The sequence below is a fragment of the Adiantum capillus-veneris genome, chromosome 25, assembly GCF_014529385.1.
Source record: "Adiantum capillus-veneris isolate H3 chromosome 25, ASM1452938v2, whole genome shotgun sequence".
In the NCBI taxonomy this organism is placed as follows: Eukaryota; Viridiplantae; Streptophyta; class Polypodiopsida; order Polypodiales; family Pteridaceae; genus Adiantum; species Adiantum capillus-veneris.
Window position 1 is genome coordinate 129,430,780 of NC_140955.1, and position 22,442 is coordinate 129,453,221.

General features: G+C 44.3%; 1 pseudogene; it reads left to right on the forward strand.

Moving 5' to 3' along the window:
- Positions 1-937: 937 nt before the first annotated feature.
- The window catches only part of LOC147425638 (uncharacterized), a 189,870-nt pseudogene continuing 168,365 nt past the window's right edge, over positions 938-22,442 (forward strand).

A 22,442-nucleotide genomic window follows, 5' to 3' on the forward strand; every position in this document is an offset into this window, starting at 1 on the left:
GGGTGGGGGGGGGACACTAGGGAGATAGAGAAAGAGAGAGGAAGAGGGAGAGCGAGACAGAGAGCTTTAGAGAGAGAGAGAGAGAGAGAGAGAGAGAGAGAGGGAGAGAGAGTGGGACACTAGGGAGATAGAGAAAGAGAGAGGAGGGAGAGCGAGAAAGGCATATATATATATATATTATATATATATATATATATATATATATATATATATATAGAGAGAGAGAGAGAGAGAGAGAGAGAGAGAGGAGGAGGGAGAGTGAGAAAGACAGCTATAGAGAGAGAGAGAGAGAGAGAGAGAGAGATAGTTCTATTATCGTCCTCGGAGGTCAAATATGACCTATGGGACCAAATGAACATGTCACGTGGTGTGAGTGGAGGTCATAAGTGACTCTCGATGCTCAAAAATGGCTGAAATGAGCATCGCAATAGAGAGTCCACATCGTCGTTGGGAGAGGAAGGTATGTAGGGAGAGCTCATGGCTGAATATATGGGGAAAAGAGAACCTAATGTGGTCAAACGCTGAGCACTCAAGTAGTGTGTGGTACTCACTCTCTTGCACTTGACGAGGGCATAAGGTGCAAAGTTGATGAGACTCCTCGCCAGTTCCCCAACGTCCTGTCTCGCAGCGTAGAGAATGGGAGCTAAGACGAATGGAGGCAATGGTGTGGATTGCACTCAATGCGATGGGCTCAAGGATGTAGGCATGTAGGGATGTAGGCTCAAGGATGTAGGGATGGGTTCGGTGACCGCGTTCGGAGAAGAAGAGAGCTTTGTAGTTTGGGGCAATGTGTGTGGTGTAATGGCTGAATCGAGAACCTCCGGATTTCTCCCAAGCCGTGATACATTGGCGTTGTAAGAAGGCCTCATTAACTTGGGAGTCGATCGACGCATCCTTGACCAAGTGACATGCATCCCATCATCCAAACCATTTCTTGATGTCAAGCATCCACCCCGAACTTAGTATTTTCCTCTTGCATGTCTTTTGGACCTTTTGACTTGCTTCATATGCGATTCTAGGAAGTCGATACAAAGGGCTACGTTGTGTCTTAAGTATGTACTCAACAACCCTTTGCATTCCCAAGACCTCAATGGAAAGCAATCCGGACACAAGAAGTAAGAGAATGTAGGGTGTTTGTGTCTTGACTTGGAGAAAGTTGGTGAGAAAACGCTTTTGGACATTCTCAAACTCTTTCCAAGTAGACTTCCGGATGCTACCGCCTCACACCTCCACTCCATAAAGAAGCACAGGTGTCGCCAATGTGTCAAAGGGGTACTTTTTGAGAGCCCAACACTTGATCTCTCTAGCATTGCACATGTTCTCAAATGCATAATAAGCCCTCTTTCCGGCTTCCAAGCGACGCATTGCGCAATCCTTCCATCTATGATTGGATGGAACCTCAAGTCCAAGGTACTTGAAGCTATCTACCACTTCAAGTTGCTCATTGTTGTATACAATGCATGGATTTTCATCATTGAGGGTCTTTACAAGCATAACCTTAGTTTTGGATCCATTCACGATCAGCCCGCTATGTAGGCAAAAGCGTTCCAAGACACTTATAAGCTTTTGTGCATCTAGGCTAAGGTATGTGCCAAGAGCACTACATCATCTGCATAAAGCAAAAGCATGATCACCGCATTTCCGATCTTAACCTCTTCTATACCCTCTTGTTGCATAAAATCAAGAACCATGCATTCCAATTCATCAATGAGTAGCCCAAAGAGGGTCGGGGAAAGTGGGCATCCTTGTTTGACATCAATGGTTCTTGCAAAAAATTCAAAAATTCCATCTCCCATACATAGTCGACATATCACTTTTTGGTAGATGCGAAAGACTGCATGCATAAATTCTCTCGGCACTTGAAGGCTTTGCATACGTCTCCAAAGATTTCCTTGCGGTACCATGTCAAAAGCTTTCTTGAAACCCACAAAGCAACAATACAACTTTTTTCCTTTCAATAGATACGCTTCCATAAGAACTCGAAGAGTGACAAGGTGATTAATAGTGCTATGATGCTTTGAAAAACCCGCTTGGCCTAGCGCACGTTTGTCTTTCTTTTCAGCCCATTCACTTATCTTCATCTTCATGATACTAATGGGGGCTTTTCACAAGCCAAGCTCCCATACCCCTTTTCTCTCGTCCCCACCCCATGAAAACCCCCTCTTAGGGAGGGAGTGATAAAAGACATTGGAAAAAAGTAAGAAAAAAATAAAGTATGATTATGTAAATATATGAGAAAGGTAAAATAGGCCACCTCATGCTTGCGGGGCAGCCCATCCCCACCTTGCCTCCTTTTTATTCACTGTTGCCCCGCCGTGTGTTCCTTTTTCTCTCCTCCACTCAAAAGGTCAACCCCCTCTCTCTTCCCCTTGTCCTTTCTCCTTTCTCTCTCCCCTCAAGCTACCCCACCTCTCACCAATAATGCATTCTAACTCACCAATAATGCACCCTAACTCACATTCAACTTACCCTATCTTCCAAAATAGTGTAACCCACCCGCCCTTTCTCTCTCCTATCATATCCCATGACCCAAATACCCCCCCCCTCTCTCTAAAGGGCACCATGTCTCTTGTCTTGTAGCTAAATAACCTCCCCCACACTCACACACACTGAGTTTCACTAAAAAAGGTTCCCACAGACCCATCCCCACCCGGTGGTTACCTGATTTTTCTTGTGTTCACACACATCTGCACACAGATTCACCTCTGAACACACTCCTCTCTCTCACCTCTTGTAATTACTTTATTCTCCATGTCACCTCTCACTTTTTTTCATCAACCCATCTCTCTCTCTTAGTCTCTCTCTCATGAGATTGCTGTTCTGACACATATACACACAGCCAGACTAGTGGGGCCCACAGTCACATGGCCTATGTAGATAATGATTTCTTCATTTCTAAATTCTAGAATTTCTCCCCCCCCCCCCCTCCTCCCCTATATAAAGAGGGGTCACCATCACACAAAAACACACAACATCACCAAAGAACACACTATGCACTGTGTGTGCCTAGTGCACACACACACACACACACACACACACACCCACACCATCACCATCACCATCACCATCACCGCAATCACCATGCTTGTCTTGAGCATGACCTCTACACCCTTGGCTATGGAATATGAAGGGCAACTAAATGAAGGATGATGGCCATAATCCTCGTGCGAGTCTTCGCCATCAACTCCCATCTATCCGCCATGTGCTCTACCACTCTCTCCCTTCTCATTCCCCTACCCTATGCTCCCCATTTCATCGCCTAATTCTCTAAATAAAACTTGAGGTTTTGTGAGTATGTTTTCTTGCAATGTTTTGCCCATGTGAGGTGTGCGGAATCGCCACCTAGTCTTGTGTTTTGAAGTGAGCTCGTGTATGTGTGAAGGGTGTGCGGATTCGCCATCCTTTTGTGATGCCTAAGTACTAAGCCGCTATACCCCCTTCCTCACTCTCTCTCTCTGTCTCTCACTTGATCTCATTCCCTTTCCTTTTCATCATTACTCCCAAGCATCCATCTCTCTGGGATGAAAACTTTGTTATGGTGGTGTGTTGTTTGCGTCCTAGCCGCTGAAGCTAGGTGGTGCCCCCTGTTTGCTTTACCATGACAGGCTCGAGGCGTGCCATTCGGTTCCCGGTGTTTTAGAGGCCGTCTGGGTTCGGGGTTCCCTTTGCTCCCGTCATTTGGTGCCCCCACTGAGGATCTTTTCATGAAACCCTTCAGTTTACAAGACTGAAATCCTTAAACTATTTTGAATGGATGAATGGCTAGCAGGATTTGCTAATTGGACGACAGAAGAAGAAGAGCTCCAAGCACAACTAGACGAACTCCGCATCTCCATCGAAGCTCGAGTGCCAGGCGTAATGGTAATCGATTTGCAGTGGGAGAGTCAACCAACCTACCAAACCCAGTGGATATACATAGGCCAAGTGCCAAGAAGAAGAAGGAGAAGGTCGAAACCATGTCCGCAACCTACAATCAACCCACAACAACAAAATGGAAGGAGCTCTACACAATAGAGAATCAACACTATTCTACTTTGAGAATCGGGTAACTCAAGTCATCGAGGTAATAATCACAGTCAGTTTTCAAGTCGCACCTGATGTTGCAGCACAGATAACGGAAGCATTGGCTCACACTCTCACTAGAGAAACTAGGAATCTACTGAGTTTGTTTCAGGAAAGAACACCACCCTCTCCCACAAGCTTGGACAGTGACTAAGCACCTCTAAGCTTCACATGAATCAGTACAACCTACCTCAAGACAGATCACACATACCAACACGTGTACGCTCAATCAAGGTAATACTGGATTTGAAGGCTCACTACCAGCACGTCATTGACACCATGCCGGGTGGGGAACGGTTTTTGGAGGTTCTGGCATCAGATCAACCATTTGTCTTACCTTTGGTACAAGGCAATGTACCGTTTGAAGTTTTAATCTATGTCCTAGTATACGAGGGTATACACGCCTCCTTGTAAAGAAGAAAAAAACTTTTGCAAGTTAAGCAGTGTGTCTTTCTAGCTCTCTCTCAGTAATCATGGCAAGTGTAGCATTTCCAACATTTAAAGGAAAGAAGGGGGAGGATTTGGTAACAGACTTCCTAGATGACTTTGAAGTAGCATGTGTAGTGAGCAACAAAGATACGGATGAATCCCATGTTAGAATCTTTAAGCATCTCATGAAGCTAGAAGCTAGATCATGGTACAATGCACTTCCACAAGCAACCAAGGATGACTAGGAACCCTTAAAAACCGATTTTAAGAGGTGCTTTGGGGGAGGTACCACTTCAGAAAAGATGTGGGACAAGTTGAGAGACTTGAAGCAGGAGGGTCTTTTAGAATATGCCACCTATGAGTCCAAATTTGTGGATTTGTGGGAACGGTGGGTTGAGTCACTGGCTAGGGGGGAAGCTGCACCCGATTTCCTAAAAAAAGATCGGTTCACGCATGGCTTATGGCCGCTTCTCAAGGAGAAGGTGAAAGGTAGATTCCCGGCTACGTACGAGTTAGCCGTTGAGATTGCTCACCTTAAAGACAAGAAGCTGCGAATGAAAGCCAAAGAAACCGAGTCAACAGAATCAAGAACATCGCTTCGACCAGCAACTACGACAACCACCATTCCACCACCACCACCGGCTCTTGGGGTAAGAGATGACCAACAAGATATGTTGGCCCATATTACTGACCAACTACAGAATTTGTCTGTCCACTTAATACAACAAGGGAGGAGTCAAGAAAGAGATCAAGACCCTGGAAGAGAACGACGACAAAACAGGGAGTATCATTGCTACAACTGCGGAGAAGACGGTCACGGTATGTACTACTATCCCAAACCACGACAAAACTATAATAGAGGAGGTAGGAGGAACCAATTGTCACCCCCTAGAGAAAGAACACCCTCACCCCGAGCACCACCCCCACCAACACAAATTCTACCTCCACACCAGACACCACTACAAGCATCCATCCCACCTCTTCCACCAGCCCCACCACTTGATCGCCCTGTAAACATCATAAGGCTAGAAGAGAAAGGAAAAGCCATAGTAGTGGATCCACCCAGAGCAAAGGAGAGGGACAAGGGTAAGGAGAAGGTAACCTTTTTAGAACCACTTGAGGCCATGACTGTGAAAAGAGCTAGGAGGGAGAAAGCTACACAATCAGATGATGAGAGAATCATGAGAGGAGAAACTAGCAAGAGGCCATCCAGGCCACGACGGAAATTGGGCATCACCGACTTCCAGCTAGGGGAAAGTTCTAAGCCCTATGATCTAACATTGGATGTGGTAGAGCAAGGACCGAAGATTACATGGCCAGAGCTGCTACATCTTTCACCAAAAGTAAGGCAACAATGGTCTAAAATGGTAAGTACAAGACGTTCCAAAACAAAGGTAGCTGGAGCAATTTCGGGATGCAACATGGATGACATCCTTCGAATTGTCGACGTAAACATAAACGGAAAGAGGATTGGAAACACCTACATTGATGGAGGTGCACAAATCTGTGTAATGAGAGAATCTATGATGCTTTGATTAGGGCTCAAGGTTGACAGGCCTTCTCCATGCAAGGCAAAGATGGCAAAAAACGCAAAAGTAAAGTGTGTGGGTGTGGTAAGTGCCGTGAAAATCAAAGCTTTCAACACTGAGGTAGAGGTAGATGTTTTTGTAATGCCTACTAAGGGGGAGGGCTATCCACTAATTTTGGGAAGGCCATGGTTGATGGCCATGAAGGAAAAACAGGACTGGGGTACTGGCCTTCTACGCATGACCGGTAAGAAAGGGGAGACAATCTACTACGACATGAGGACTGGCAAGCAGAAGCAAATGAATCTGGAAACATCGACAGATGAAACCACTAGCGAATCTTCCAGTTCTGAGGAGGAGACCCCATCCACCGACAAAAGTGACAGTTCCATTGATGTGATGGGTATCATTATGAAGGATCCACAAAGGGTAAGCACAACTGGTGATTCATCACCAAAAGGGAAACCCAATGAAAAGGAGAGAAAATCACCTGGCCTAGGAGGAAGTAGGTTGAAGGGTATGTTGTCTACGGAATTAACACTTGAGGAGAAAGATAGTTTTTTGCAAATGTTGATGGGATTTTCTAACCTGTTCATTGACAACTATGAAAGAATCACAGGCATTACAATGGTGGAACATCATATTAAGCTGAAGGAAGGGGTAAAACCAGTTGTGCAAAAGCTACGACGATTGGGGGTCATACAAGAAAAGGCACTCTTGGCCGAGGTAAAGAAACTGCTGGAGGCGGGATTCATCTATCCTGTAGAAAACTCAGAATGGGTGTCACCCGTAGTGGTGACGCCTAAAAAGAATGGTAAGTGGAGGGTCTGTGTTGACTACAAACCACTAAATGCAGCTACAAAGAGAGACCACTTTCCTCTCCCTTTCTTGGATGAAATTCTGAATGAAGTAGCGGGTTTTGAATGCTATACCGTCTGTGATGGTTATTCTGGATACTTTCAAATACGCATAGCCTTGGAAGATCAGCTAAAAACCACTTTTATCACGCCATGGGGTTGTTTTGCATACAGGGTTATGCCATTTGGTCTCACAAATGCACCTGCCACATTCCAAAGATATTTCACATATGTTTTTCAACCGTTCTTTGGAACATCCATAAGAGTGTTCATTGATGATTTTTGTATATATAGCTCCCGTATTTCACATTTAGAAAAGGTAACTGAAGGTTTGGCCAGGTTGCAGAGCCTAGGTGGGCAATTAAATGTGGATAAATGCCACATTGGGGAGAGTAAAGTCATTCTACTAGGCCATGAATTTTCAGCAAAAGGTATCAACGCCGACCCAAGTAAGGTGTCCGCACTCATAGCCCTACCTTCACCAACGACCGCACGTCAACTGGTCTCTTTTCTACAGAAGGTGAGGTACTTAAGTAGATTCATACATCTACTATCACAACTTGTTCTACCACTGCAACAACTCACTCAAAGATCAACTTTCACTTGGGACGAGGAAAGCGAACATCACTACAACAAGGTAAAGGAGGTCTTAGCCACTCTGCCAACTATCTCACCACCTAAGTGGGATGAAAAATTCTATGTCACCTCAAGTGTTGGTGATGACTCATTGGGGGCTGTGCTACTCCAAAAGGATACGACGACATCTTTCATGAGGCCAATCTACTTCTATAGTCGAATGATGACAGCAGGAGAGAAAGGTTTCACCCATGTGGAACACTTAGTCCTAGCTCTTAGATTTGCAACTACAAAGTTTAGGTCATATTTGCTGCCTAAGCAATTTGTGATTCTAACCACGGATGAAATATTTCCCTATGTTGTACAACACATGGATGTGTCTGCTAGAATTACTAAATGGCTAGTTCGTCTGCAAGAGTTTGACTACACGGTACAGGTAGAAAGCACGACAAGGGCAAGTTTGGGGGGACTCATGACCTACCAAGTCTTTGAAAGGAAGGAGAAGCAATCTAAGGAAGGAGAAGTCCGATTACCTCCAGTACCACCGATGGTAGAAGGAGCATAGTCTCTCTACTTTGATGGAGCCTACAAGGGAGCGTCCGACAAAGCAGCTGCAGGCGTAGTGGTCTTTGATGACAAAGGGACAAAGGTATTTTCGTTGGGCCAATTGTTAGATTCACATTCTAACAATGAAGCTGAGTATGCAGCACTAACCAAGGGTCTACAATGGTGCGTCTCGCAAGGTGTACAACGCCTTAATGTATTTGGGGATGCTCTACTTCCTGTAAGGCAAGTAAATGGAGCATGGACATGCAAGAATCCTAGTTTAAGGGCTCACTTAAGTGGTGTAAAAACCTTGTTGGGTAAGTTTGAAGAAGTTCAAATACACCATATCCCAAGGGCTCAAAACCAAGAAGCAAATGCCCTAGCAAGTGAAAAACTACAGGAAGTGGTGGTTGGAGCAATAAAACTAAAGCTCCCTCTATTTCAAGGAAGTGATGCCTTGCCTGACATCATGCATTTTTTGGAAACAGGGGAATGCCCATCAGATTTAACAAAGGGACAGAAGCAATGGCTGACGCGGAAGGCCACAAGGTATCGACTCATCAATGACGGTTTGTACTGTAAGGGTAAGGACCAAATACTCAGGAAGGTCCCTCTCTCTCAGGAAATCACGGGAGTAATTGCTAGTTGTCACGACGGGGTTTGTGGTGGTCACTTTGCCCTAAACATAACAAGTAGGAAAATCTTGTAGGCAGGCTTCATATGGCCTAGCCTCAACCGTGATGTACACCACTGGTGCAAAACATGTAAGTTGTGTCAAAAGGCCGGCACTAGGTCACTTATGCCTGAACCACAGACACCTATTCTCTCATATGGCCCATTTGAAAAATGGGGTATCGATGCCATTGGGCCATTACCTAGGGCCAACTCAAGAAAATTCTACATTATCATGGGGGTCGACTACATGGCTAGATGGGCAGAGGCTACAGCCACCACTAGAATCACAGCGGTAGAGGTAGCTAAATTTATCTACGAGCACATATGCTGTAGGTTTGGCACACCTTTAGAGATCATCTTTGATAGAGGGCCGGGTTTCAGAGCAGACTTGGTAGGAGAATTAATGCAGAAACTGGGCATTACAAGGAGGCACTCTTCACCATATTACCCTCAATGTAATGGCCTGGTTGAAAAGGTAAATGGAATGGTTTCTAAAATTATTACCAAGCAGGTAAACAATCATCCTGGAGACTGGGATAAGTATCTATTACCAGCTTTATGGGCCTACAGAACTTCATTTCGTACATCCTTGGGATTCACACCGTATCATCTAGTATTTGGTAAGGAATCAATCTTGCCCATTGAAGTGCAACTACAAAGTCTCAGAGTAATGGCAAGCCAGCTTCAACAGCCCAACATGCATTTGAGAGATCACATCATCAACTTGGAAAGACTGCAGCTAGACAGAGAAGAAGCAATAAATTATTATGCAGCACAAGCAGAGCATAGACGGCTTAGCTTTAACGAGCATCTCCGGAAAAAAGAATTGAAGAAAGGAATGTTGGTGCTCCGCTACAACAATCGCTTTGACACGTGCAAGGATAAGAAACTCCTACTCCGATGGGAAGGTCCTTTCATCGTCAGGAAAAAGTATGCCAATGGAAGCTACCAGCTTATGGAGGCTAATGGAAAACTTCATAAAACCAGGGTAAATGGTTGGCGACTTAAACCTTATTTTCTTTGATTTGACCAGGCTCCACCTATTGACATTCCAGATGAGGACACACCATCAGCCGCCACCTCCGACGATAATGATCAAACAGATGAGCTAGAGACATGAATGCCTCTAACCAAAAGGGGAGGGCTAATGATGGGGGCTTTTCACAAGCCAAGCTCCCATACCCCTTTTCTCTCGTCCCCACCCCATGAAAACCCCCTCTTAGGGAGGGAGTGATAAAAGACATTGGAAAAAAGTAAGAAAAAAAAAAAGTATGATTATGTAAATATATGAGAAAGGTAAAATAGGCCACCTCATGCCTGCGGGGCAGCCCATCCCCACCTTGCCTCCTTTTTATTCACTGTTGCCCCGCCGTGTGTCCCTTTTCATCTCCTCCACTCAAAAGGTCAACCCCCTCTCTCTTCCCCTTGTCCTTTCTCCTTTCTCTCTCCCCTCAAGCTACCCCACCTCTCACCAATAATGCACCCTAACTCACATGCAACTTACCCTATCTTCCAAAATAGTGTAACCCACCCCCCCTTTCTCTCTCCTATCATATCCCATGACCCAAATACCCCCCCCTCTCTCTAAAGGGCGCCATGTCTCTTGTCTTGTAGCTAAATAACCTCCCCCATACTCACACACACTCAGTTTCACTAAAAAATGTTCCCACAGACCCATCCCTACCCGGTGGTTACCTGATTTTTCTTGTGTTCACACACATCTGCACACAGATTCACCTCTGAACACACTCCTCTCTCTCCCCTCTTGTAATTACTTTATTCTCCATGTCACCTCTCACTTTTTTTCATCAACCCATCTCTCTCTCTTAGTCTCTCTCTCATGAGACTGTTGTTCTGGCACATATACACACAGCCAGACAAGTGGGGCCCACAGTCACATGGCCTATGTAGATAATGATTTCTTCATTTCTAAATTCTAGAATTTCTCCCCCCCCCTCCTCCCCTATATAAAGAGGGGTCACCATCACACAAAAACACACAACATCACCAAAGAACACACTATGCACTGTGTGTGCCTAGTGCACACACACACACATCCACACCATCACCATCACCGCAATCACCATGCTTGTCTTGAGCATGACCTCTACACCCTTGGCTATGGAAGATGAAGGGCAACTAAATGAAGGATGATGGCCGTAATCCTCGTGCGAGTCTTCGCCATCAACTCCCACCTATCCGCCATGTGCTCTACCACTCTCTCCCTTCTCATTCCCCTACCCTATGCTCCCCATTTCATCGCCTAATTCTCTAAATAAAACTTGAGGTTTTGTGAGTATGTTTTCTTGCAATGTTTTGCCCATGTGAGGTGTACGGAATCGCCACCTAGTCTTGTGTTTTGGAGTGAGCTTGTGTATGTGTGAAGGGTGTGCGGATTCGCCATCCTTTTGTGATGCCTAAGTACTAAGCCGCTATACCCCCTCCCTCACTCTCTCTCTCTCTCACTCACTTGATCTCATTCCCTTTCCTTTTCATCATTACTCCCAAGCATCCATCTCTCTTGGATGAAAACTTTGTTATGGTGGTGTGTTGTTTGCGTCCTAGCCGCTGAAGCTAGGTGGTGCCCCCTGTTTGCTTTACCATGACAGGCTCGAGGCGTGCCATTCGGTCCCCGGTGTTTTAGAGGCCGTCGGGGTTCGGGGTTCGCTTTGCTCCCGTCGATACATCCAAATAACTTTGCCATGGAGGGAGCGAGAGAGAGGGAGACTCGGGAGATAGAGAGAGAGAGAGAGAGAGAGAGAGAGAGAGAGAGAGAGAGAGAGAGAGAGAGAGAGAGAGAGAGAGAGAGAGAGAGAGAGAGAGAGAGGGACACTGGGGAGATAGAGAAAGAGAGAGGAGAAGGGAGAGCGAGAAAGACAGCTAGAGAGAGAGAGGGGGGGGGACACTAGGGAGATAGAGAAAGAGAGAGGAATAGGATAAGCGAGACAGAGAGCTTTAGAGAGAGAGACGGAGAGAGAGAGAGAGAGAGAGAGAGAGAGAGAGAGAGAGAGAGAGGGAGAGGGACACTAGGGAGATATAGAAAGAGAGAGGAGGAGGAAAAGAGAGAAAGACAGCTATAGAGAGATAGAGAGAGAGAGAGAGAGAGCCGCAGATAGAAAATGACACGATATTAAGTTGAGACACATTTTTCTCGAAACTGCTCACATTGCAGATTTTGAAGTTGATTGACATTGGGGAGATAGAGATAGAGAGAGGAGGAGGGAGAGCAAGAGAGAGAGAGAGAGAGAGAGACTGGGGAGATAGAGAAAGAGAGAGGAGGAGGGAGAGCGAGAAAGACATCTATAGAGAGAGAGAGATAGAGCTGCAGATAGAAAACAACATGATACTAAGTTGAGACAAATTTTTCTCGAAACTGCTGTCAACGCAAATTTTGAAGTTGATTGACATGGTCAGGTGTGATTGTGAGAGAGAGAGAGAGAGAGAGAGAGAGAGAGAGAGAGAGAGAGAGAGAGAGAGAGAGAGAGAGAGAGAGAGAGAGAGAAGGGGGGGTGACATTGGGGAGATAAGAAAGAAAGAAGAAGAGAGAGTGATTTTCTTTTGTTAAATTTGTCAAGAGTGAAGAGCTTGAGGGTAAGAGGGGCCATGCCGCTGCTGAAGGCGGCGCCGTTTTACTAGTCACTTAAAAGAAAGTGCTCAATTGAGCTTGAATTGCATTCAACTTAAAAAGTTACAAATAGCCTCGTTATATCCTTTGCACAGGGACCTTCTATTAAAAAAAACACATGGGATGCACCTTCTTGGCTACTCTTACTTGTTAGGTTTGCGGTCTTTATTCCTTCTACACAGGAGATTCCACCAGTTTGACTCAAGAATAGAATTTGCATTTAAAGGCTCACACTTCCTTTGAAAAATTAATCTATTTTTGGAGGACAACCATATTGTCCTCTCTACTATCACTCTTACTATGAGTATGTCAGTCAATAGATCCACATCATCAATGCGCCTAGAGCCCATAGCAAGGTTGCGTCTGAAAAAAGGAGTTTGCAGATTGACGAACACCCACTTGCAGATAGTACCTGTGAAGTTTTTTATTTTTGGACATCCCCAGAACAGGTGCGTGAGGGTTTCAATAGGGTGCTTGCATCTGGCACAAGCACCTTCGGCTAGCCCTCTTGCTTTTGCCTCATCTCCGGTTGGCATGGATCAAATTTGAGCCTTCCACAAGAAGACTTTGTCTCTCTCTCTCTTTGCATTTGGATTTCCATATGCTTCCCACTACTTGAGACCATTTGCTAGAGTCCCACTTTTTGGACTAGATCTTGTTTAGGTGTTCAATCCAAGCCTCTGAGTAGGAAAGCTTTTCATAGATCGATTTAGTTTTGGGCAAGAAAAATACTCTTTCTCCAGGCCACTTCTAAGCTTTCCAATCCAACGATGTTGAGCAGGGAGGAAGGGTTAGGTGAGATATTTTACCTAGAAGTCTTTTGATTAGGACCTCCTCTTGGAGTGAGAGATTGGAGCATAGCTTATGTTCCTCTAATTTCTGCCAATCCCAATTTTGATAGTCCCAAAAACAATCCAAGGAGGTGAAAAAACCCTTATTATTTAGACTTATGGCTATTTCAATCCAATGGTTATCCCAATTCCTCTACAAAAGGGTCCCAAGGAGACGAATGTCTAGCCATACCCTTCTTGTACCTCGTCTCTTCCTTCCAAATGAGCGCATTAGTGGCTTTACAACATTTTTGAGACCTAACACCATGAGAGGGAGGGGGGGAGAAGTCTGTTGTGTAAGCTAAGGTTGGTCCATGAGCCACCTTTAGACCTCATGTGGGCTTCCATTACCATTTCTCTTGCCATATAGGCCCAACTTTCTTTAGAGCATGCAAGAGTGCAAATTTTTCTAGCACATAAGGCCATATCATGAGTGACAGGGTCCAAGATGCCCACTCAACCCTGAGCTTTTGGTTTAGCAATAACCTCCCATTCTCCCCATTTCCATGGTCTACCATTAGGCAATTTGCTTCTCCACAAAAATTCCTTCATAGGCTTCAAAAAGGAGTTCTAGCTTTTTCAGGATAGATGCAAGAATGGTGACATGAAATTTATGTATGGAATGAAGAAGGTATTGAATATCAAAGCCCTGCAGTGAAAAGGGGTTAGGATGAATTCCAACTGTTTCATTTTCTTCTTAATTTTGGTTTGCACCCAATCAAACGTTGTCTTGTGTGTAATTCCCTCCCCAACGGGGACTCCTTAGTGATGTAATATGTTACCTCCCTTAACCACCTCCCCAAACCATCCCAAGGGATCAAAATTATCATACTCAGATAAGGAGATAAGTCTTGAATTTTCTATGCTACACTAAGAACATGATGCTGTGGAGAAGACATGTACAATCTCCAAAGCTTTTCTAGAATTGTTTCCTTCTGCTAGGAGGAAGAGCAAAGAGTCATCAACAAACATCTTAATAAGAAAATGCTTATCATTTTGGATTTGAATCCCTTTTATCTTTCCTGTTGCCTCTGCATGTTCCATCATAGCAAATAAAGGATGGGTGCAAGCAGCAAACCAAAGTGGGGCTAGGGGACACCCTTGAAAAATGGACCTCTTGACATCAAAGCAACCAACTATTCTTGAGTAAATAGAAATTTTGAGGAGCTCCCTTCCCCAAGAGTGCTTACGGCTTGACAAATTTGTGGGCCAAAACACAAATTTTGCATAGTTTCTTGCACAAATGACCATGTTATCGTATCATAGGCTTATCAAGGAAGAGTTACAGTAGGATACATTCCTATTTCTTGAATTTAGCAAATTCCGTAACTATCATGGCTGCTAGGATGTTTTCATAAATTGATCTACCTTTGATAAATCCATCCTGGTGGGGAGACATGCCCTTCACTAACACAAGGGCCATTCTTTTAGCAATGAGCTTGGCCAAGACCTTGTACACCACTGTCATCATTGTGATTGTCTCTAGTGTTTGAGCTCAAAGTAGTCTAACTGTTTGGGGGATGAGCTTGATTATTACTTTCTTCACACTTGATTCAAGTGTGCCTTTAGTAAATACTATGTTCACTATAAGCAAGAATGACGGGCCTAGATCTTCCCAAAACTCTTGGCAGAACTCGGATGTTGTGATCCTCTCCCGTCCAAGCGATTTTTCTTTGCCCATATTTTTGAGTGTCAACCAACACTCTTCGAGGGTAAAGGACCTTTCTAGGTAGTTCGCCTGATCTAAGTCCACTAGTGTTGGAGTGGATGCAAAAAATTCATGCTTGGCATCTCTGATTATGAGAGAGGGAAAATCTTCCTTTCCAATGATTTGGCTGAGATAATTCACCATCACTTTGTCCATCTTACTAGGTTGTTGATCTAGATTCCCTGGTTGTTGATCAACAAAGACATGGTAGCCTATCGTTTTCTTACCTTGATTTTTCTGAGTAGAGTGTTTTTGTTGGCCTCCTCAATCTTAATCGTCCTCTCCTTGGCCTGAATCCTTAGGAGGTTAGTCTCCTCAAGTTCTCTTTCATGCAAGGATTGCTTGATCTTCACCCAATCCATGTGCTTCACGTCAGATTCCTTGCCTTGCAATTTTTAATTCCAAACTCCTAGTATCTAGATTTGGAGATTGAATCAGCATGGTTGTTAAGCCTTTTTGAGCATTGATCCTACTCTCTTGATTGAAGTTTCGATTTTTTTACTGAATCTTTTCCATGAATCTGACCTTTCCTTGATAATGTCCTGGCTCAATTATTTCATAGCTTAGGACATGAGACCCTTAAATACAACATTTTTTAACAGATTTGGGTAGTTGATGAGAAGCCTCTTGGAACCTTGTGGCTGATGTAATTCTTCTATTCAAAATTCTAAGGTACCAAGAAGAGGGAAGTGATCAGAGAGACTTTCATCCATGAGGATCTGCATAACCAAAGAAGATGGCACCCAATATTCGTTGTGAGAGACATATAGCTTGTCCAGAGACTAGAAGGAGTGAAGACTGTGGTAGGTGAACCCCTCATCATCCTTCCAAGGGCCAGACTACCAGGCATTAACCAAGGCCCATTTATCCTCAAAGATTGCCCATTTCTTATGCTCACACCCAACAAGAATGCTTGAAGGGCCTTGCCTATCTTGTCTGGAATACACCATATTAAAGTGTCCAATCAAGAAAAATTCCCCTTCTATTTGAATTTGTGGAAGGTCATTCCATGACATCGACCAGCCTTTGGAATCATTAGGAGAGTGGATGTTGACAATAGTGAGCAAGTTGTTGTAAACTTTAATAGACACTTCGTACTAACAAAAGTAAAAGAGTGTTTTCATAATTGTTATGTAATTGTACCTTCAACTTACACGCAATGCAGCCCCAAGTCATCACTACACTCAAACTTTGTTTAGGCATATCAACATAGCTTAACATAATGCTCACAACTCTCCCCATTGATTTGCTAGCCCACTCACTCCTTCTAAGATCCATTATGATGTCATCAAAACCCTTTCAAAATTCTATGAGGATCCAAAAGACCGTTAGGTTAACCACATTGGAAAGGGGGAAGGGGGTATACACCTGGAACACAACAAAATGCCTCTCTATAGCTCAAGGTAAACATAGCACCCTAGTTCACTAGGATTCACCTTCAAAATGCACAAAATTTTACCTATACACACTTGTTTTGTTGCACCAATGTGTACATACACACTTTACGGGAAGCTCCAACACCTGTCACACACCCATGCCTCTATTCCACACCGTTGATCACACAAAACCTCTCTCTCTCTCTCTCTCTATCTCTCTCTCTCTCTCTCTCTCTCTCTCTCTCTCTCTCTCTCTCTCTCTCTCTCTCTCTCTCTCTCTCTCTCTTGCTTTGTATACATAGACTTCGGTTCAAGTTGCACTCAACTGCACCGCAACCACGAACATAGGCAAACTACACAAGCAAGAAGAGGGAGGGGAAATGGGGAATCAACACAAGAAGGGGGGGGGGGGGGGGAATGGCAAGCTCCACCTTACAAAAGCTTACAAAGACTCCATGGGTTACACAGAGCAACCTCCTCTTTGATTTCTTTAAAAACACTCTTGGCCAAAAACCTCTTACAACTCTTCAGAATGACTCTCTTATAGGGGAAGCTTCACTTGCAATTTTTTTAAATAAAAGGGTGGGATTTTTATTCGTATAGCTCGAGGAGCTCACTTTTTCTCATTGGGCCCTCATTTGATCCACTTGTGGCATATTGCTTTAGCACATTTGATGGCTGCCTACACCTCAGCACACTCTGCCCCTCTCTCTCTTTGAGAATCCCTTCTTTGAGCCCCTTTTGGTTGTCACGATGGCATTGACGGACGCAAAGCGGACCCCGAACCCCGACGGCCTCTAAAACGACGGGGGCCGAATGGTGCGCCTCGAGCCTGCCACGGTAAAGTGAACAGGGGGCACCACCTAGCTTTGAGTGGCTAGGACGCAAACCATGATGATATGAACACCGCAAAATTACACACCGAGAGAGAGAGAGAGAGAGGGAGAAATAGAGAGAGAGAGAGAGAGAGAGAGAGAGAGAGAGAGAGAGAGAGAGAGAGAGAGAGAGAGAGAGAGAGAGAGAGAAGTTTGCAAATGATGAAAACCCTCGGGGGTGTGAGGGTGAATTATTTCTGCAACATTTACAAAGTGGCATGCCGTGGTGGTAGAGAGATAGGGAAGGAAGGTGGTGCAACCTACTTGGTGCGTTCTCTAGCATGACGCAATGATTGTGAATACTTACTACCATAAGCGTGTATACGTGTGTGCATCGACCATTGGAGTTGAGAGATGGATGTGGTTCCCTTCGCATGGTGCAATTCCCAAGGCAAACCAAACACACAAACCCCCCCCTTCCAATGATGGAAATGGTGTCAATCCTTCCCACTACACTCTACCAAATGCTTGGCTCCTCATGAATTGCCCCCCCCCCCGATAGTGACCTCTCAGTGCCAATTTATAGGTGTTGGCTGCTTGGATTATGGTAAACCCAGTGTGGTTAGGGTAAGCTTAATCGGGGAGACAAAGCAAGTGGTGGGCCCGGTGTGGTTGACCCTTGCTTTGTTTTGGGAGGTTATTAAAAGATGGGAATCTCTAGGTGGGCCTTTGTGACCACCACCTAGAGAGAGGATATTTACAAAAAAATGGAAATTTACAATGGCTCGGGTGAAAACTGAAGATAATGATGAAAATAACCTATAAATTACTGGAATGGCGTTGTGGTTGCGTGTTTCCGGCGAATGGTGTGTTGTCGGTGCGTCGATGTCGAGCGTACTTCTTTTCGGAGTTGGCCGGGGCATGCCTTCGGCGCATTTTCTCTTTTTGTTGTTGGCATCGCATGCTTTGGATCCTTCTTCTTTATTCGTCGATGTCGTAGTCGTAACCTTTGTGTTTTGTTTTTGTATTTGTGGTGCGGTGCGTATATGCATGTGTGTGGGTATTGGTTCATGAGGGCGGGTGTGTGTATGTATATGTATGTGTGTGCCCGCAAATGTGCGTGGGAAGGGCTTTAATATATGTACAATATATATATATATATATATATATATATATATTTTGTTTTGTTTTCGTTGATGGTGGCTGACGGCCGGCTGCCTGCTAAAACTGCGCGAGGCGGATGGGGGGGGGGAAGATGGGGTAGATATACAAAAGAAATCAAGATGGAATATTGCTATTGTGCATTAATCCTGAGGAGAAAACCCAATACCTTCCAAGTGCTTGCTAGCAATCAACATGTCATCCACATACAAAATAAGGATCAGCCAACTACCATCCTTAGCCTTCTTTGTATATAGACAGTGATCGAACTCACTACGTTTGTAGCCTTGAGAAAGCATAAACTTGTGGAATTTATGGTACCATGCCCTCGGTGATTGTTTTAAGCCATAAAGACTCTTTAACAATTGGCATACCCAATCTTCCTTGCCTTTCTCAACAAACCCTTCTGGTTGCTGCATGTAAATTTCCACATCTAAATCACCATGCAAGAACGCTATCTTGACATCCATTTGGTGCAACACCAAATCTAATATGGCAACCAATGCAAGAAAGCATCTCAATGTAGTCATCTTGACCACCGGAGAGAAGACTTCATCAAAGTCAATGCTGAGTTCTTGCTTAAAGCCCTAGGCAACAAGCCTTGCTTTGTACTTTGGCTGACTATCATGAGCGGTGATCTTATACCTGTAAACCCATTTACAGGGTAGAGCCTTTTTGCCCCGTGGTAATTTAACTAGCTTCCATGTCTGGTTTTTATGCAGAGCTGTCATCTCTGACTGCATGGCCAATTGCCAATTCCCGGAGTCCTTCATTTGCACTGCTTCCTTGTAACATGAAGGCTCATTGCAATCAGTCAACATGACATAATTCATAGATGGAACAAACCTATCAGGAGGTCGCGTGACACGTCCAGATCTATGCACAATAGGTGGCTCAGCCTCAGCCACAACCTGTGGTTCCACTCTATCTTGTCCTTGCTCCTCTTGAGCCCTAACATTTTGTCTTGCACGTGCAGGTCCATCTTCTTGGAAGACAACTCTTCTAATCTCCTCAACCCTCTCTGGTTTAGAATGATATTTGGATTCATTAAAGTGAACATCATTGCTACGGACAACCTTTCTGGATTCGCGATCCCAAAGTCTGTACCCCATCTCACCTGAATTACCATAGCCTAGAAAGATGCACTTTCTACTCTTTGGCTCAAGTTTGTTCCTAAATTCCTTTGGAATGTGAGTATGCCTCACAACCAAAGACTCTGAGATGCTTGTATGAGGGCATTTTGCTTGACCATACCATCTCTGGCACTGAATCCTTCTGCAAAACCTTGCGAGGAGATCTATTTACAAGATGAACAGCTGTTGATACAGCTTCAGCCCAAAACCCATTTGGCAGTTGTGCATTAGACAGCATACTTCTGACCTTCTCTTGTATGGTCCTATTCATCCTCTCAGCAACACCATTTTGAGGAGGATTGTAAGGAGTAGTAAGTTCACATTTTATACCTTTTGACTCACAAAAGTCCTGAAAGGCCTTTGAAACATACTCTCCATCATTGTCAGTGCGTAAACATTTAAGCTTCTTGCGACTCTGATTCTCCACAAGTGTCACAAACGTTTTGAAAACACTAAACGCTTCATCCTTGTGCTTGAGAAAGTAAACCCATACTTTCCTCGAGTAATCATCTATAAATGTCATAAAGTAAGAATCACCCCCTAGAGATAGGTTAGGCATAGGTCCACACAAATCACTATGAACAAGTGCCAACTGTGTATCTCTTCTACTGCTTCTATGCTTATGTGGTTGCTGTGTTTGCTTACCATACAGACAATGTTCATAGAATTCAAAATCATTAAATGAAAATCTAGGCAAATAACCAGAACGAGACAAGATTTCCATTCCCTTCTTGGACATATGTCCTAACCGGCTATGCCACAAAGAAACGTTCGGCTGCTCGGTTACATTGATTACATTTTTAGAGACATTTGATACATAAATCATGTAAAGTCCTCCAGACTTTACTCCATGTGCTACTGTCATAGAACCCTTGCATATCTTCCACATGTTGTGTCCAAAAGTGGTGACGTAGCCAGCATCATCAAGTAAACCTGTGCTGATCAAGCTCTTTGTAATTGCAGGAACATGTCTCACATTCTTCAGTGTGAAAGAAGATCCATTCTGAAACTTCAATTGAAAATCTCCAACACCTAAGATCTCACATGTCTGCCCATTGCCTAGCCGAACATGATCTTTAGTGGTCACATAAGAAGTAAACCACTCCTTGTTTGGAGACACATGAAGTGATGCCCCTAAGTCTATAATCCAGTCACTTAGTGCATTTCCATCAGATGCTGTAAGAAGAGCTGAGTCCATTGTATTCTTCAAGAAGTAGATGTCTCTTGACACTAGATTGTCATCCTCTGCAACAGTGTTTGTCACATTTATTTCTTGAATCTTCATTGAGGACTTGTTCTTCTCACCATGGTCTTCAGCTTTCTCTTTGCCTTTTTCTACTTTCCATTCTCTGCAGTCTCTTTTCATGTGACCCTTCTTGCCACAATGGTAGCATTCTATGTCACTCTTGCCTTTAGCACTGCGGGACTTGCTATAAGATTGATTCCTCTTTCCACCTTTGTACTTTTCTTTGGTCCTTCCCCTGACAACTAAGGCTGTTTCTTTGCCTTTCTCCATTGTCTTTCTACTGGTTTCTTCAGTAAGCAGACTTCCTTCTACACCCGCTATGTTCAAACCATCTGGAGGTGCAGAATTACTCAAAGCTGTGCGAAAAGTGTCCCAACTTTCTGGCAATGTGATCAACAGGAACATAGCTCTAACAGGTTCATCAAACTTGACACCTTGAGCTGACAACTGACTATAGATTGTGTTGAATTCATTCAGATGATTGGACATAGGTGTCCCTTCTTTCATCTTCAAGTCAACAAGCTTCTTAAGCCAGTATACCTGTGAAGCTGCACTCTGCTTCTCATAAAGATCACTCAGCTTTAACCATGCTTGATAAGCCGACATCTCGTCTGCTACATTGAAGTAAACTCTTTCTGCCAAAGTTAGCATAATGGTAGAAAGTGCCAATTCATCCATGTTGCTCCATTCATCTTCGTCCATATCTTCGGTTTTATCCCCTTGAGATTTATAGGTTTTATCTACTTCTTTTGTACCAACACGTGCCAAATCTGCTTCTTCCACAATGGGAAATTGGTTCCATCCAGCTTCTTGATATTGTAAAGACCAGTGTCCTGTGATCCAGCCATAGCTACGCTTCACAATAGTTTACTTTCCTGGGAAAACTTCGGCAGAGTTTCCCCTGTAAACTGACCTCTGAACCAATATCAACCTGTCAAATGAACCAAGAAAGCTTCAGATTCTGCAGAAATTTTGGCAGACTCTCCGTTGTAAAATGGCTCTGGTGTACTAAAAAACAGACCAAAAAATAGCTCAAAAAAAACTGTCTCTCTGACATTGTAAGCTGCGGGTAAACCTGTCCTGCACCTGTACTGTCTCTCACTGTCCTGTCACTGTCCTATAAGCATAGACTGCGACAATGCCTCAACAGCAGTAAAGCAAAGATGCAATCCCAACTGTCTAACTCACAGTCAATACATCCTAGCTGCCTATCTAAGGGTGCTTGAGGGATCGCTCCAAGACCTGTATCACCGAAAGGATCTCAACATTCGAGAATCCCCCAGCTCAATAAAACCTCACTCGACCCTCAACAAAGGTTGCAGTAAATCGGACAGTACATAGACTTCCCACAAAGTCATACATCCACAAATTTCCCACTATATGTTGTAACCGCTGCGGCGGTTGTTTGCTGCGTGACTCACAGCCAGCAAACCCTCAACAGACATACATCATTTTTGACAATACATCCCATGTGGAAGTACCTGCAATGTCAGGATGAAATCTGGAATATCAAGCAGCAAACACAAGCTACCTAATGAACTAGTGGATGTCGCCTACAGCCTGTGTGTAGATGCACCCGTGTCGTATGTGACACGCCTCCAAGAACTGTGAGCCTTCCTTCGATGTGTAGACAACCACAAATCAACACTCTGGGAGTGTCGATATCCTCAGCACTTGCAATCGTAGGCCGAAAACCCCAAATTTGCAGAGTCGGATCTGCACCCGCGGAGACCACGTAGTCGAAAATGGCCTGCGCAGAACTTTGTCGAAGCCGAACGGTAACCGAGATGACCTCAGAATGAATTTTTGAGCACACCGAGCCCTACGAGCTCTCCCACAAGATTTGGGGCCGTATCTTTGCCTATCGAAATTTCACT